Below are 15,434 nucleotides of genomic sequence, written 5' to 3'. Positions count from 1 at the left end.
CTGTCCGAAAGATGGGAGAAAGTAGTGGCCAGCAATGAAACACATGTGCTCATTATCGAACGCAATTAATGCGCCTTAGCAGAGCAGTAAAAGACAAACGGCCGCAGTACACCGAGAGGCACGATAAGGTAATTTTGCAGCATGACAACGCTCGACCCCACGTCGCAAAAGAGGTCAAAACGTACCTGGAAACGTTAAAATGGGAGGTCGTACCCCACCGGCCGTATTCTCCAGGCATTTCTCCCTCTGACTATCACCTGTTTAGATCAATGGCTGACCAACACTTCCGACCTCATGAAGAAGTCACAAATTGGATCTATTCACGGATCACTTCGAAAGATGAAGAATTCTTCCGACGCGGGATTCGTACACTGTCCGAAAGATGGGAGAAAGTAGTGGCCAGCAATGAAACATACTTTGAATGATACATGTGTAACCAATTTGTTTCATTAAAGCCTCAAATGTTGGGGAAAAATGGCGGAAGTTGTACTGCTTGTACAAGGAGACTACATTGAAAAATAAAAAGTTTCAGTGATGTAAGTACTTTTTTTCTATTTCGTTCTGAGAACTTTTCTAACCACCCTCGTAGTTACACAGTACCTCACCCCACATCCCACATCCCTGACCATCACATTACATCGGTCACCCATTGTGACATTCACTGATGCTGGCACAGTGGCAGATTATAGTTACATTGTGATTTAATACATGTGGACCATTTCAAATCTGTGGTGCCGACTGCCGACTTGTTAGTGTGAACTAAAAAAAAAAAAAAAAAATCCCTCGGAGATGCTGGAACACTGTCCTGGTGTGTTCCAGCTGAAACTGAGCCCTTCACCTGACTTCAGTAAATAAATAAATTAACACTTTTGGAAGTATTATACACTCCTGGAAATGGAAAAAAGAACACATTGACACCGGTGTGTCAGACCCACCATACTTGCTCCGGACACTGCGAGAGGGCTGTACAAGCAATGATCACACGCACGGCACAGCGGACACACCAGGAACCGCGGTGTTGGCCGTCGAATGGCGCTAGCTGCGCAGCATTTGTGCACCGCCGCCGTCAGTGTCAGCCAGTTTGCCGTGGCATACGGAGCTCCATCGCAGTCTTTAACACTGGTAGCATGCCGCGACAGCGTGGACGTGAACCGTATGTGCAGTTGACGGACTTTGAGCGAGGGCGTATAGTGGGCATGCGGGAGGCCGGGAGGACGTACCGCCCAATTGCTCAACACGTGGGGCGTGAGGTCTCCGCAGTACATCGATGTTGTCGCCAGTGGTCGGCGGAAGGTGCACGTGCCCGTCGACCTGGGACCGGACCGCAGCGACGCACGGATGCACGCCAAGACCGTAGGATCCTACGCAGTGCCGTAGGGGACCGCACCGCCACTTCCCAGCAAATTAGGGACACTGTTGCTCCTGGGGTATCGGCGAGGACCATTCGCAACCGTCTCCATGAAGCTGGGCTGCGGTCCCGCACACCGTTAGGCCGTCTTCCGCTCACGCCCCAACATCGTGCAGCCCGCCTCCAGTGGCGTCGCGACAGGCGTGAATGGAGGGACGAATGGAGACGTGTCGTCTTCAGCGATGAGAGTCGCTTCTGCCTTGGTGCCAATGATGGTCGTATGCGTGTTTGGCGCCGTGCAGGTGAGCGCCACAATCAAGACTGCATACGACCGAGGCACACAGGGCCAACACCCGGCATCACGGTGTGGGGAGTGATCTCCTACACTGGCCGTACACCACTGGTGATCGTCCAGGGGACACTGAATAGTGCACGGTACATCCAAACCGTCATCGAACCCATCGTTCTACCATTCCTAGACCGGCAAGGGAACTTGCTGTTCCAACAGGACAATGCACGTCCGCATGTATCCCGTGCCACCCAACGTGCTCTAGAAGGTGTAAGTCAACTAGCCTGGCCAGCAAGATCTCCGGATCTGTCCCCCATTGAGCATGTTTGGGACTGGATGAAGCGTCGTCTCACGCGGTCTGCACGTCCAGCACGAACGCTGGTCCAACTGAGGCGCCAGGTGGAAATGGCATGGCAAGCCGTTCCACAGGACTACATCCAGCATCTCTACGATCGTCTCCATGGGAGAATAGCAGCCTGCATTGCTGCGAAAGGTGGATATACACTGTACTAGTGCCGACATTGTGCATGCTCTGTTGCCTGTGTCTATGTGCCTGTGATTCTGTCATTGTGATCATGTGATGTATCTGACCCCAGGAATGTGTCAATAAAGTTTCCCCTTCCTGGGACAATGAATTCACGGTGTTCTTATTTCAATTTCCGGGAGTGTATTAAGATACAGAATAATAGGTAACACATTACAATGGCAACGTTAGTCAAGTTATAATATGTGAAAATTCGACCACATTTTTTTACAACAATAAATTAATTCAAAAGTGCCGTTTTGTTGTAAACCTGTAAATTACCTAAAGCGGACTGATGCACAGGACACAGAAACGTGTAACAGGAAACAGCAATCACACTACCTTTTGAGCTCTTGCTCTTTTACTAGTACAAGTACACACATTTACAAGCACAGCCGCACTGAAAACCAAAAACACAATCCCGTGGTCACAGTGATACTGATTATTGATAACTTAAGAGTGAAAGCAGTGGCCTGAACCGATGAAGGTGGGAGTAGGTAGGGAAGGACACAAATACTCAGTAGTGTGCGTAAAGGAATTATATTTAAAAAATTTATGAATATATAGACGCTAGTTCAACTACCATAGAGTATCTCTGGACTGAGCACTGCGTTCTGCGCATGTTGTCAACATAAAACCACGATTGTCACGTGTTTTCGGGACTTCGCTGTGCGTGTGTGCTTTTTTCAGAGTTTGAAGTTTATAATATCAAGAGTTTTTGTTGTGTTTTCACCGTTTGTTGATAGTGTAATAGCGGTGGTGAATTACTGTTGTTGCTACGGATGCAAAGAAAAATATGTGAAAGGAGGGATAGTAAATTTTCATGGGTACTATGTTTAAAAATTTCGAGACGCATTATAATTAAGGCTTGATTGTGTAGACCTATTTTTCTACGATTTTATGACTACATAATAGATATTACGGCTCGTACAAAGGCCTACAAACAATCGTTTCCTCTCGTAAATTTGCTTGTGGAACAGGAAAGGGAATGGTTAGTTGTTTCAGCAAATACTATCCTCCATGTATTTATCAGTGACTTGTCGATTATGTATATAGATTTGAAAGACGGGAGACAGATAAATCCAATAGAGTGGGAGTCTGTAATTGTCTTAATATAATATGTGTGTACAAACCTTTTTGTTTACTATGAAGTTACAGTAGGAGACCATGTTAAATCTGTCTGGGACATGGAGAATGATTATGTGTCATTTATATTTTAGTTTCCCGAAGGATGAACAAGGAGTAAAGATGTGGCTCCAGAAAATAAGGAGGAGTAATTTTGTCCTCACAAAATATTCCAAAGTATGTTCAAATCGCTTTCAAGAGGAATGTTTAGAAAGAGAAAAATATGGACGTGTGTGGATGAAGGTAGATGATATACCAACTATTTTTAATTTTCCACATCACCTACTACCAATTTCTGCATTCAGCTTAAATACATTTTCTGCACAAATCAAATAAAAACACAACAGTGTAGCTAATCAAAGTACACATTCATCTTCTTTGGTGTATTTTGCCTTCAATTTATTTTCTTCGTCTTTTGATTAAGAAGCGTAAAATATTAGTAAACATGTCCCCAAACTCTTTCATTTGTGTCACTTTTCACTTCCCTTGATGGTGTTATATGGGTTGGCTGTTACATGACCAACTGTATTTGCTTTACAGTACACTTATTCTCCGATCGCCTCTTTTCCCCCTTCCTACTCAGTCTACTATTTATTTAATAAACTGGGAGCAAGTACGTAAAATCCGTTAAATAAACACTTCAAAGTGTCACCAGTAAGAAAAATTGTGCTTTAGGTCGCAAAAACGAAAAAATAAATACGCAGAAATAGCAAAAAAAAAAAGGACGAATTAACAGGGATATAATCGCTAATATGTGGCAAATTCGGTGTTTTCCTGACACTTGCAAAAGTACTAGCGTACTGCCAAGTCGTTTTGCAACTATCACTGCAAAAATGTACGTCAGGCTCTGTAATGCTATAAAGTACCGTATCATACCGAAAACTACCAAAAATCGAGTGCATCTGAACTGTGGCACCTATCGCAAAGAAGGAGAATGCAATATCACTTGCCCTTAAAAGTTACGTAGCTGGTTTATTCCCGGTATCAAATGGATACTGTTAAAATGTTTGCGCAACATATATAAATAATCCACGACACGTACGAAAAGAATCCGTCTGTACTACGGATGTAGTGACATTGGAAATATACAGGGCGCAATACAGACACACACACGACTCTATGTCAACTACCAGAGATTAATGCGTAAAGCATTTGCTGAACAAAAGAAGCTTTACGCTCTTCGTTTATTAGTTTTAGAATAAGTTACCTTTCGCTGTTATCCTGTGCTAGTGTTAAGACGTGTTGTGCCATTTCTTACTGATAAAATTGAGTTAAAAAATGAAATTGATTTTGAAGCAGAGCGATTTCGTCTTTTGGGACACCATGGGGCCCAGCTCCTGAAATTCTGGAAAATTATTTCTATTATTTTTATTTTATGCAGAGAATTTATATGGAGGCGACGATCTTCATGGAGACGCTGCTCAACAATAGAGGTATGTGAATGAGCTCATCTTTTTCCTTTCGTGGCCGCTACCGTCAATTTCAATATATTTGCCGAGACATTCAGAACCTGCAGTCTTTCTTTTCATTTCGGGGGGATGACAGCCCTCAAAATGTATGTGCCTCTATCCCGTTCGTATGTTCGCATATATTTGAGTGTTTACAAGCGTAACTATATTTAAGACACACTTCCTTTTTTTTTTTTTTTTTTACCACTCATTCGCGAATGTACGTGCCCTCTTATTTGATGTTGTCAGTCAGCCGTAGTCTTTAATAACATTATTCGTAATATTCAGTCGCTTAGTTTTCACGATTGATTATTGCCTGTGTCGCAACAGCGCTTCACGCGGAATACACTACTGGCCATTAAAATTACTACACCAAGAAGAAATGCAGATGATAAACGGGTATTCATTGGACAAATGTATGACACTAGAACTAAAAAAAAAAAGAAACGTGTGACTAGGGCCTCCCGTCGGGTAGACCGTTCCCCTGGTGCAAGTCTTTCGATTTGACGCCACTTCGGTGACTTGAACTGAGATGTGATTACATTTTCACGCAATTTAGGTGCATAGATCCTGAGAAATCAGTACCCAGAACAACCACCTCTGGCCGTAATAATGGCCTTCATACGCCTGGGCATAGAGTCAGACAGAGCTCGGATGGCGTGTACATGCAGCTTCAACACGATACCACAGTTCATCGAGAGTAGTGACTAGTGTATTATGACGAGCCAGTTGCTCGGCCACCATTGACCATACGTTTTCCATTGGTGAGAGATCTGGAGAATTTGCTGACCAGGGCAGCAGTCGAACATTTTCTGTATCCAGAAAGCTCCGTACAGGACCTGCAACATGCGGTCGTGCATCATCCTGCCGAAATGTAGGGTTTCGCAGGGATCGAATGAAGGGTAGAGCCACGGGTCGTAACACATCTGAAATGTAACGTCCACTGTTCAAAGTGCCGTCAATGCGAACAAGAGTTCACCGAGACGTGTAACCGATGGCACCCCATACCATCACGCCGGGTGAAAAGCCAGTATGGCGATGACGAATACACGCTTCCAATGTGCGTTCACCGCGATGTCACGAAACACGGATGCGTCCATCGTGATGCTGTAAACAGAACCTGGATTCATCCGAAAAAATGACGTTTTGCTATTCGTGCACCCAGGTTCGTGGTGGAGTACACCATCGCAGGCGCTCCTGTCTGTGATACAACGTCAAGGGTAACCGTAGCCACGGTCTCCGAGCTGATAGTACGTGCTGCTGCAAACGTCGTCGAACTGTTCGTGCAGATGGTTGTTGTCTTGCAAACGTCCCCATCTGTTGACTCGGGGATCGAGACGTGGCTGCACGATCCGTTACAGCCGTGCGGATGAGATGCCTGTCATCTCGACTACTAGTGATACGAGGCCGTTGGGATCGAGCACGGCGTTCCGTATTACCCTCCTGAACCCACCGATTCCGTATTCTGCTAACAGTCATTGGATCTCGACCGACGCGAGCAGCAATGTCGCTATACGATAAACCGCAATCGCGATAGGCTACAATCCGACCTTTATCAAAGTCGGAAACGTGATGGTACGCATCTCTCCTCCTTTCACGAGGCATCACAACAACGTTTCACCAGGCAACGCCGGTCAACTGCTGTTTGTGTATGAGAAATCGGTTGGAAATTTTCGTCATGTCAGCACGTTGTAGGTGTCGCCACTGGCGCCAACCTTGTGTGAATGCTCTGAAAAGCTAATCATTTGCATATCACAGCATCTTCTTCCTGTCGTTTAAATTTCGCGTCTGTAGCACGTCATCTTCGTGGTGTAGCAATTTTAATGGCCAGTAGTGTATTTATTATGCGACATCCATAATAAATTTTATTTAAAAATTTCGACGGCTGACAGAATAAAAATTATTTCTAACAATAACAACAGCAAAATATAATAGTATAAGAGGACACGTTACATGTGAAAGAGGCAAGTCTTTGGGCAGGTAACTCTGCAGCCACACAATAAGATGAAGGGAGCAGAGACAGTAGGGAAAAAAATGTAGGGAGAGGAAGATGGGATAAAGCACGGCCGGTCAGAAATTGTGCACGCGTGCTGTGCTCCTGCACATGTGGAACTTCCGGGTCACAGCACGCACGCCGCAGCCGTCAGCGTTCATGTAGTGCACATTTTTACGCACAGATGTCGCTTTATCCACTTGCTGGGATACTCTGTACCGGCGCATTTTAGTGCTCTTTCCACAGGTTGCAAGCCAACCCTGGGAAGGTATTTCGCGTATTAAACATTTAAAATTCTGTCACAGTATACTCATTGAGACGTCTACTTTCATGTAATGTTTTTGATCTAGTACCTCCCGTAAACTCGACCCTCCTCACCCGCTCGTCTCCCCGATCCTCACCCACCCCCGCCCGCTGCCGCGCCTGTATTCCCATGTCCCACCCGGTCTCCATCTCTCAACCCTCCCTACCCTCTCCCAAGGTGGCTTCCGCCAGCTCCCCCTCCCTGATGATGTCCTCCTCCCCTGCATCTACCCCTCCTATCAACTTTGATCCTCCCCCCCCCACCTCATGTGTCCTTTCCTTTAGGCACCCTCCCTCCCCCCCTTTCCCTTCCCTTCTCTTTCCTTTCACCCCTCCCTCCTACCCTCTCCCCTGGGCTTCCCCTCCCCCTTCCTCCCTCCCCCTCTCTCCTTTGCCCATGGCCTCTCTGCTCTCCCCTCTCCCATTTCCCCTTCCTCCTCCTCCACCTCCTCTCTTGGCAGGTCCCCGGACTCGTACACGCTTACACGCTCCGTGAACATTCGCGCGCCGGAGAACATCGCCATCAGTGTTTAGTGTGTGTGCATCGTTTTGTGTTTCGTGCAGTTACAACTCAACTGTTCACATGTGCCGTCGCCGTTCTCCGTGTTTAGTGCACCGTGTCTCCAAGTGTTAGTGTTTTTTTCGTCCAACGTGAACGGCTTCTTGTTTCTTGTTTTTTTTGTATCTCCATTTTTTGCCCGCCGTTTTTTGTATTGTATATATCGCCTCTCTGTCATGTTTATTGTTCCACTTAAGGCTGAAGAGCAGCGTACTATGCTGCTGACAGCCCGCCTGTATAGGTGCTTAAAATTACAATAAAGGGAAAAAAAAATTGATCTAGTATTTAAGAAAGAGAGCAGTTAGCAACTTCCAACGAAAGTTATTCACGATTTCAAATAACATTAAACTAATGCAAGGTTTCCTATAACTAATTCTCGGTGCCCTCAGTTACACCCACATAATTTCTGTCTCACTGACCTCCGAACAGAATGATAACCGCAGACCATTCGATGATCACCTGTTATTTCAATACCATTATTGCTACATCTTTCATCAGTTCCGTCTGAAATCTGCATAATAACCGACAATTAGATGAATGTTATGTTTTATCGACTTCAGCTGAGCGTAGCCCTTCACACATAAAAAAACCCTAAATGTAAGTATACATTGGAACAATCGGTTTAATGACCAATGTTCCTGATAATAATGTAACATGGAGCAGAATGAGGCAGTACTGCACAGTTAGTAAAGAATACTTTTTAATTATGAAATGAATAAATACAAACACGTTTATCACTGGTCATGAGAAATGATATAGGTAATATCGGGCAAAAAAACACGGCTCATTGACAAACGCAAGCAGTTGCGAAGATTTTCATCACTTATGCTTGATCGAAACCTTGATTTGTTCATTTTCATCACTGAGAAAAATGTTTCACAATCATATGTCGACCCGAACATGGACATAACTCTCGCGGCTTCTCGGTGCAGGCGTGGAAATTCTTGTTGTTAAAAATTTTCGAATTCTTTTGTACTTCGCGCTGCAAAGAAGTCTTTGTGATACGTATTGTAGTGTCTTTCAATTGAAAACTTACGCTGGCCGCCTATTATTCGTCGGCACAGCAAACACTGTGAGTTTTCACCAACTGCTACAAGAAAGAATTGCAGTTCCCAGTAATTTTTAAACGACTGAGAACATGGATCTCCCGTCCTTTGCTTTTTCATAGTACCTGCCATTTCTCAGCACTTCTCTGTTAAGGTTACGGTCACCAGAGGTAAAAGAGACTGGGTATGTTGCGCTCTTGCTTGTACCACATAAACAGGGGAGTGGAGCCACCGACGTTCATTTAGGACACGTGTCTAATAACAGATGTCGCTGTCGCACACGTGCGCACATGTCCAGCACTTCCACACGTCTGCACACTGTGTAGCGTTTGGCCGGCTCTTGGGTAAAGGGAAGGAGGAAAATGAGAGGAATGTGGGATTAAGAGGGAGAAAGGGATGGTAGGGAGAAGGGTAGAAAGGGGGGGGGTAAGTGAGGGGTAGAAGGGGAGGCTTATATCCACATGGGTGAGGGGAGGGGAGGGGGAAGGGTGATGGAAGTACATGATCTGGATAGCGAAGAGTGGTGTGGACAGAAGAGAGAAGCGAAAAGGTAAGGTGAGACAGTGTGAACAGGTTAGAGGAGGTTTAGAGCAGGAGGATTGTGAGAGAGCAGGATCTGCTACAAACACAATTCCCACTTGCATAGCTCATAGAAGCTTGTGCTGGAAGAGAGTACCCAAATGGCCTGGATATTGAGGCAGCTTTTTTAATCATTTTTGTTCTGATGTGCAGCATGTTGGGCAACTGGATGGCTGAGTTTGCAATTCAGCACAGTTTGGCAGTGGCCATTCAAGTGAGTATACAAGCTATAACTTATATATGACATGGTTGCTTTCACACATGGCCCTGTCTGTTATTGCATAGGAAATGTCTGTGACCAGACTGTGATAGGAGGTGGTGGGTGGGTGTACCACATTCCAGTAACTACAAATGACAGGAACATGTATGAAAGTGGGCGCTGATGACCACGCTGTTTAGCGCCCGTAAACCTCAAACACACACCCACTCAACATGTATGAAAGCAGCTATGTTATAATCAGCTTTGCTGCAATTACTGTACAGAATCCTATGTTGGCACGACAAGTAATTGTACACTCGCACGAATGGTCACTGACGAATCACACACTTGACCATGTAGTTGCCGAACGTGCTGTGCACCACAACATAAATGACCTCAACAGCTGCTTCATTACATGGGCCATTTGGATACTCTGAATTGCACAGATGAAAATTGTCTCTCCAGCATATTCTGTGTTCTCACGATCTCCTCACACCCTCCTCCCGATCTAGGTTGTGCACTACCTTCTCACACTACTCTTTTCCATTCATATCGACATATCCTTTCTCTCTCTCTCTCTCTTTCTTTCTTTTCTTTTGTCCTCTTCATCTCCACCTTCCTCTCCTCCCCCCATCCCCTCTCCCTATATATCTCTCTCTTTTTTTGCTGTACTCTCTGTATTGGTTTTGTCTTCTTGTGCTGCCATGTGCCATGGAGTCATCTGTCCAAAAATCTGCCCCACTTCAGCTCTCTGCATCGTTCCCTACTTTCCCCCCACGTCCATCAGCTCCGACAGCCACTTTCAATAATCGATTAGCAATAATCAGTAATTTCACGGCAATGAGAGTGTGCATTTGGATGTGTGTGTGTGTGTGTGTGAACATGTGTACTTCTGCTATAAAAAGAGCAAGAGCTTGGAAGCTAGTGTAAATGCTGTTAGCGGTTCTGTGTTTCTCTGGTCCAAGCATCGTTTCACTATAAGTGATAGGTTGCCTTTCCCTTATTTTACATATTGCTGCTTACAGAAAGCAGCCACGTTATAATCAGCTACGCTGCAATTACCGTACAGAATCCTATGTTGGCACGACAAGTAATTGTACACTCACATGAATGGTCACATTAAACCTATAAATTACAATTTTAATATATATTCAGTTACTCATTTGTGTCCATTGTCTTTGTTTTTTGTGCAGACATTGCTTCCCTAGAAAGCAGTACTCTTAATCAGAATTCAGTGTGAGCAGTTATAATTTGGATCTCATTGTAAAAATCTCACTACTGTGCAGTGCTTGTGGTGTACAGATCTGAGAGCGCCATATTTTAACAGAATGTGCTTATTATCAAGATATGAGGATTGCAACCGTCTTACCAGCTGACCTGAAATGAATATAGTTTGTGTTTTAAGATTCTGTGTAATGTCTGACCTACATGGATTAGAAGAAGATTTTAATGCATTTTCAGTGTAGCTGGCTCATCATAAGTTTTCCCAGTGATTAACCAGTCACAGTTCACTGTTACATTATTTTAGCTATTGTCTAGTATTAGTCAGCATATTTTAAAAATGGATTTTACAAACTGATGTATGTATTTTGTGTATGTGCTTCTGTGTGAGTGTGACTGCCAGTGGAGCAAAGAGTACCACATTTAAAGTTGATATATTACCTTTTTGAAACACAATGTTAAACATTTCAGAAACATTCAACTCAAGCTAATGTAGTAACATTGGTGACGACTTTGCTGTCGAGCACTGTACATGTACCGCTGAGCAAATGAGCAACCGATGCTAGCTTTGAGGTCAATTCTCAAGTGGCTTTTATTTCATACACTATGTGTTTGAATGGTTAAACCATTATCATTAAAAGGAAAGCAAGGTTGCATGTAAGAATCTCCTAGGCATCCACATAGATAATAAATTGTGGTTGCTCTAGCATGTGGTTAAGTTAACAAAAATCACAGTTCTTCCTGCTTCGCAGTTAGACATATCTCTCACTCTGTTAACTGCAAAATGGTTCAAATGGCTCTGAGCACTATGGGACTTAACTTCTGAGGTCACCAGTCCCCTAGAACTTAGAACTACTTAAACCTAACTAACCTAAGGACACCACACACATCCATGCCCGAGGCAGGATTCGAACCTGCGACCGTAGCGGTCGCGCGGTTCCAGAGTGTAGCGCCTAGAAGCGCTCGGCCACCGCGGCCGGCTGTTAACTGCAGATGAGATTACTAGTCTTATGCTGTTGTCTTCCAGGGCATTGCAGCTAAGGTGAAAACTATTCTACAGAAGTGCTGCAGTAACAACACTGTTTGAAGTCGATAACTGAACATCTAGCAGAAGCCCTCTTCAGGTAGATAGGGATTCTTCAACCTACATGTGAAGACATTTACTCCATAATGGTGTTTGTTGTTAATAATAAGAGTGAGTTTAAGATGAACTTGGTAGTTCACAACCACAAAACTAGAAGTAGAAACATTTACAATGTTGTTGTTGTTGTTGTGGTCTTCAGTCCTGAGACTGGTTTGATGCAGCTCTCCATGCTACTCTATCCTGTGCAAGCTTCTTCATCTCCCAGTACCTACTGCAACCTACATCCTTCTGAATCTGCTTAGTGTATTCATCTCTTGGTCTCCCTCTTCGATTTTTACCCTCCACACTGCCCTCCAAAACGCAATTGGTGATCCCTTGATGCCTTAGAATATGCCCTACCAACCGATCCCTTCTGCTAGTCAAGGTGTGCCATGAATTTCTCTTCTCCCTAATTCTATTCAATACCTCCTCATTAGTTATGTGATCTATCCATCTAATTTTGAGCATTCTTCTGTAGCACCACATTTCAAAAGCTTCTATTCTGTTCTTGTCCAAACTATTTATCGTCCATGTTTCAATTCCATACATGGCTACACTCCATTCAAATACTTTCAGAAACGACTTCCTGACACTCAAATCTATACTCAACATTAACAAATTTCTCTTCAGAAACGCTTTCCTTGCCATTGCCAGTCTACATTTTATATCTTCTCTACTTTGACCATCATCAGTTATTTTGCTCCCCAAATAGCAAAACTCCTTTACTACTTTAAGTGCCTCACTTCCTAATCTAATTCACTCAGCATCACCCGACTTAATTCAACTACATTCCATTATCCTCGTTTTGCTTTTGTTGATGTTCATCTTATATCCTCGTTTCAAGATGCTATCCATTCCATTCAACTGCTCTTCCAAGTCCTTTGCTGTCTCTGACAGAATTACAATGTCATCGGCGAACCTCAAAGTTTTTATTTCTTCTCCATGGATTTTAATACCTACTCCGAATTTTTCTTTCGTTTCCTTTACTGCTTGCTCAATATACAGATTGAAGACTGTGCAATTCTATTAAGCGTTCAGAATGGAGCCATACATTGTCCAGTCACATGAATGTGAATATCTGTCAAAAGCCACAATAACCACCTTTTACAGCACAGAATGGTGCAAGACAAGCAGGGAGAGTGTCGGTGAGATAATGGAAGGTACTGACTCCAATGCTGTGGCCAGCTGTGCTAGAGTTCTCAGTTGAGGATCCACAGCACGAACAGCCCGACTGAGGTGGTCCCGTAGATTCTCAATAGGGTTTAATCCTGGGGAATTGGGTAGCCAGGGGGCGTGGTGAACTCATACTGGTGGTTTTTGAACCGTGTCTTAGTTGAAGATCAGGACTCGGAAAAAATTCCCAAATCAGTACCCTCAGTACCTAAGAAACTTGGTTTCAGCTAAATCGGTTGAATCTAAACATATCTAAGACTCACGTGATGCAGTTCAGAACCAAACAGTCAAAATGTGAGCAGATTAAGATTGTACACAACAACCAAGGTATAGAAGAAGTTGACTCAGTCAAATTCTTAGGTTTAAATGTGGATAAAAATTTGAGCTGGCAGGCACACGTTGAATACCTGGCAAACAAACTGAGCAGCTTTGCATTTGCAATGCAAATATTGTCAACTGCAATTGACACAGACACACGAAAAGTAGCATATACGAGCTACTTCGAATCCATTATTAGGTACAGTATTGTTTTTTGGGGTAACTCGACAAACATAGTGTGGATACTAAAAATACAGAAAAAATCATACGAAATATGTGCACTGCAAATCACAAATAACCATGTCAACCATTATTTAGAAAACTCGCCATCCTTATACATATATGAGATTATCATATTTTTGTACAGCAGACATGAATTATTTGCGGGAAACCATTTTGTCCATTCACATGATACCAGAAACAACCCACTGCCTCAGACCGTATGCCCAGGACCTCAGTACATGGGAATGAAAATTTGTAATAAATTAAAAAGGAACAAGTTGATGCAGATGAATTTTAAGTTCACTTAAAAGAAAGCTGTATGACACTTTGAAATCCTCTCAGAAGGTAACATTAGCATGTTTCACGGCATGTCACACGGCAACATGTCACACAGCTTACAGTACGAATTGTGTTTTATTCATCTCATGACGTACATTTGCAATCCATTTGGTTTGCGTACAGGAGCCATGTCAAAAATTTATAGAACAATTACAATGATTTTTACATTAATAAATAATAGTACTATAATAAATTATCCTTATAGTGTTGTTATTTATTATAGTACTATTACTTATTAATGTAAAAATCATTGTAATTGTTTTATAAATTTTTGACATGGCTCCTGTACGCAAACCAAATGGATTGCAAATGTACATCATCAGATGAATAAAACACAATTCGTACTGTAAGCTGTGTGACATGCAGTTATTACACTAACATGCCGTGAAACATGCTAATGTTACCTTCTGAGGGGATTTCAAAGTCTGACCATGCATGTGTCTAATGGAAAAGGGTATTGGACTATAATTTCGAATTTTGTTAAGTTGGCAGAAAAACCAAACGGCCTTTAACCTCGGGAGTCAACAGAAGTGGTAAAATCATAAATGAATAAAAAAAAATGATCCATCGCTAGCCTAATTAGGCACATTAATTTGGAAGAGAATGTAGATGAAGATGAAATAGAAGATAAGATACTGCATGAAGAATTTGAAAGAGCACTGAAAGACCTGAGTCGAAACAAGGCCCCGGGAGTAGACAACATTCCATTAGAACTACTGACGGCCTTGGGAGAGCCAGTCCTGACAAAACTCTACCATCTGGTAAGCAAAATGTATGAGGAAGGTGAAATACCCCCAGACTTGATGAAGAATATAATAATTCCAATCCCAAAGAAAGCAGGTGTTGAAAGATGTGAGAATTACTGAACTATCAGTTTAATAAGCCACGGCTACAAAATACTAACATGAATTCCTTACAGACGAACGGAAAAACTGGTAGAAGCTGACCTCGGGGAAGATCAGTTTGGATTCCGTAGAAATGTTGGAACACGTGAGGCAATACTAACCTTACGACTTATCTTAGAAGAAAGATTAAGAAAAGGCAAACCTACATTTCTAGCATTTGTAGACTTAGAGAAAGCTTTTGACAACATTAACTGGAATACTCTCTTTAAAATTCTGAAGGTGGCAGGGGTAAAATACAGGGAGCGAAAGGCTATTTACAATTTGTACAGAAACCAGATGGCAGTTATAAGAGTCGAGGGGCATGAAAGGGAAGCAGTGGTTGGGAAGGGAGTGTGACAGGGTTGTAGCCTCTCCCCAATGTTATTCAATCAGTATATTAAGCAAGCAGTAAAGGAAACAAAAGAAACATGGGATCAGTTGGTAGGTCATGTTCTGAGGCTTCGAAGGATCACCAATTTAGTATTGGAGGGTAGCATGGAGGGTAAAAATCGTAGAGGGAGACCAAGATATGAATACACTAAGCAGATTCAGAAGGATGTAGGTTGCAGTAGGTACTGGGAGATGAAGAAGCTTGCACAGGATAGAGTAGCATGCAGAGCTGCATCAAACCAGTCTCTGGACTGAAGACCACAACAACAACAATTTGGAAATATATATTTGATAAAATCGGATACTAGTTGTTGAAGTTACTTTTATTGAGATTTCCCTTTGAATAGCAAAC

Source organism: Schistocerca nitens, chromosome 11, assembly GCF_023898315.1.
Source record: "Schistocerca nitens isolate TAMUIC-IGC-003100 chromosome 11, iqSchNite1.1, whole genome shotgun sequence".
Classification (NCBI taxonomy): domain Eukaryota; kingdom Metazoa; phylum Arthropoda; class Insecta; order Orthoptera; family Acrididae; genus Schistocerca; species Schistocerca nitens.
Note: the sequence above shows the minus strand (reverse complement) of the source record.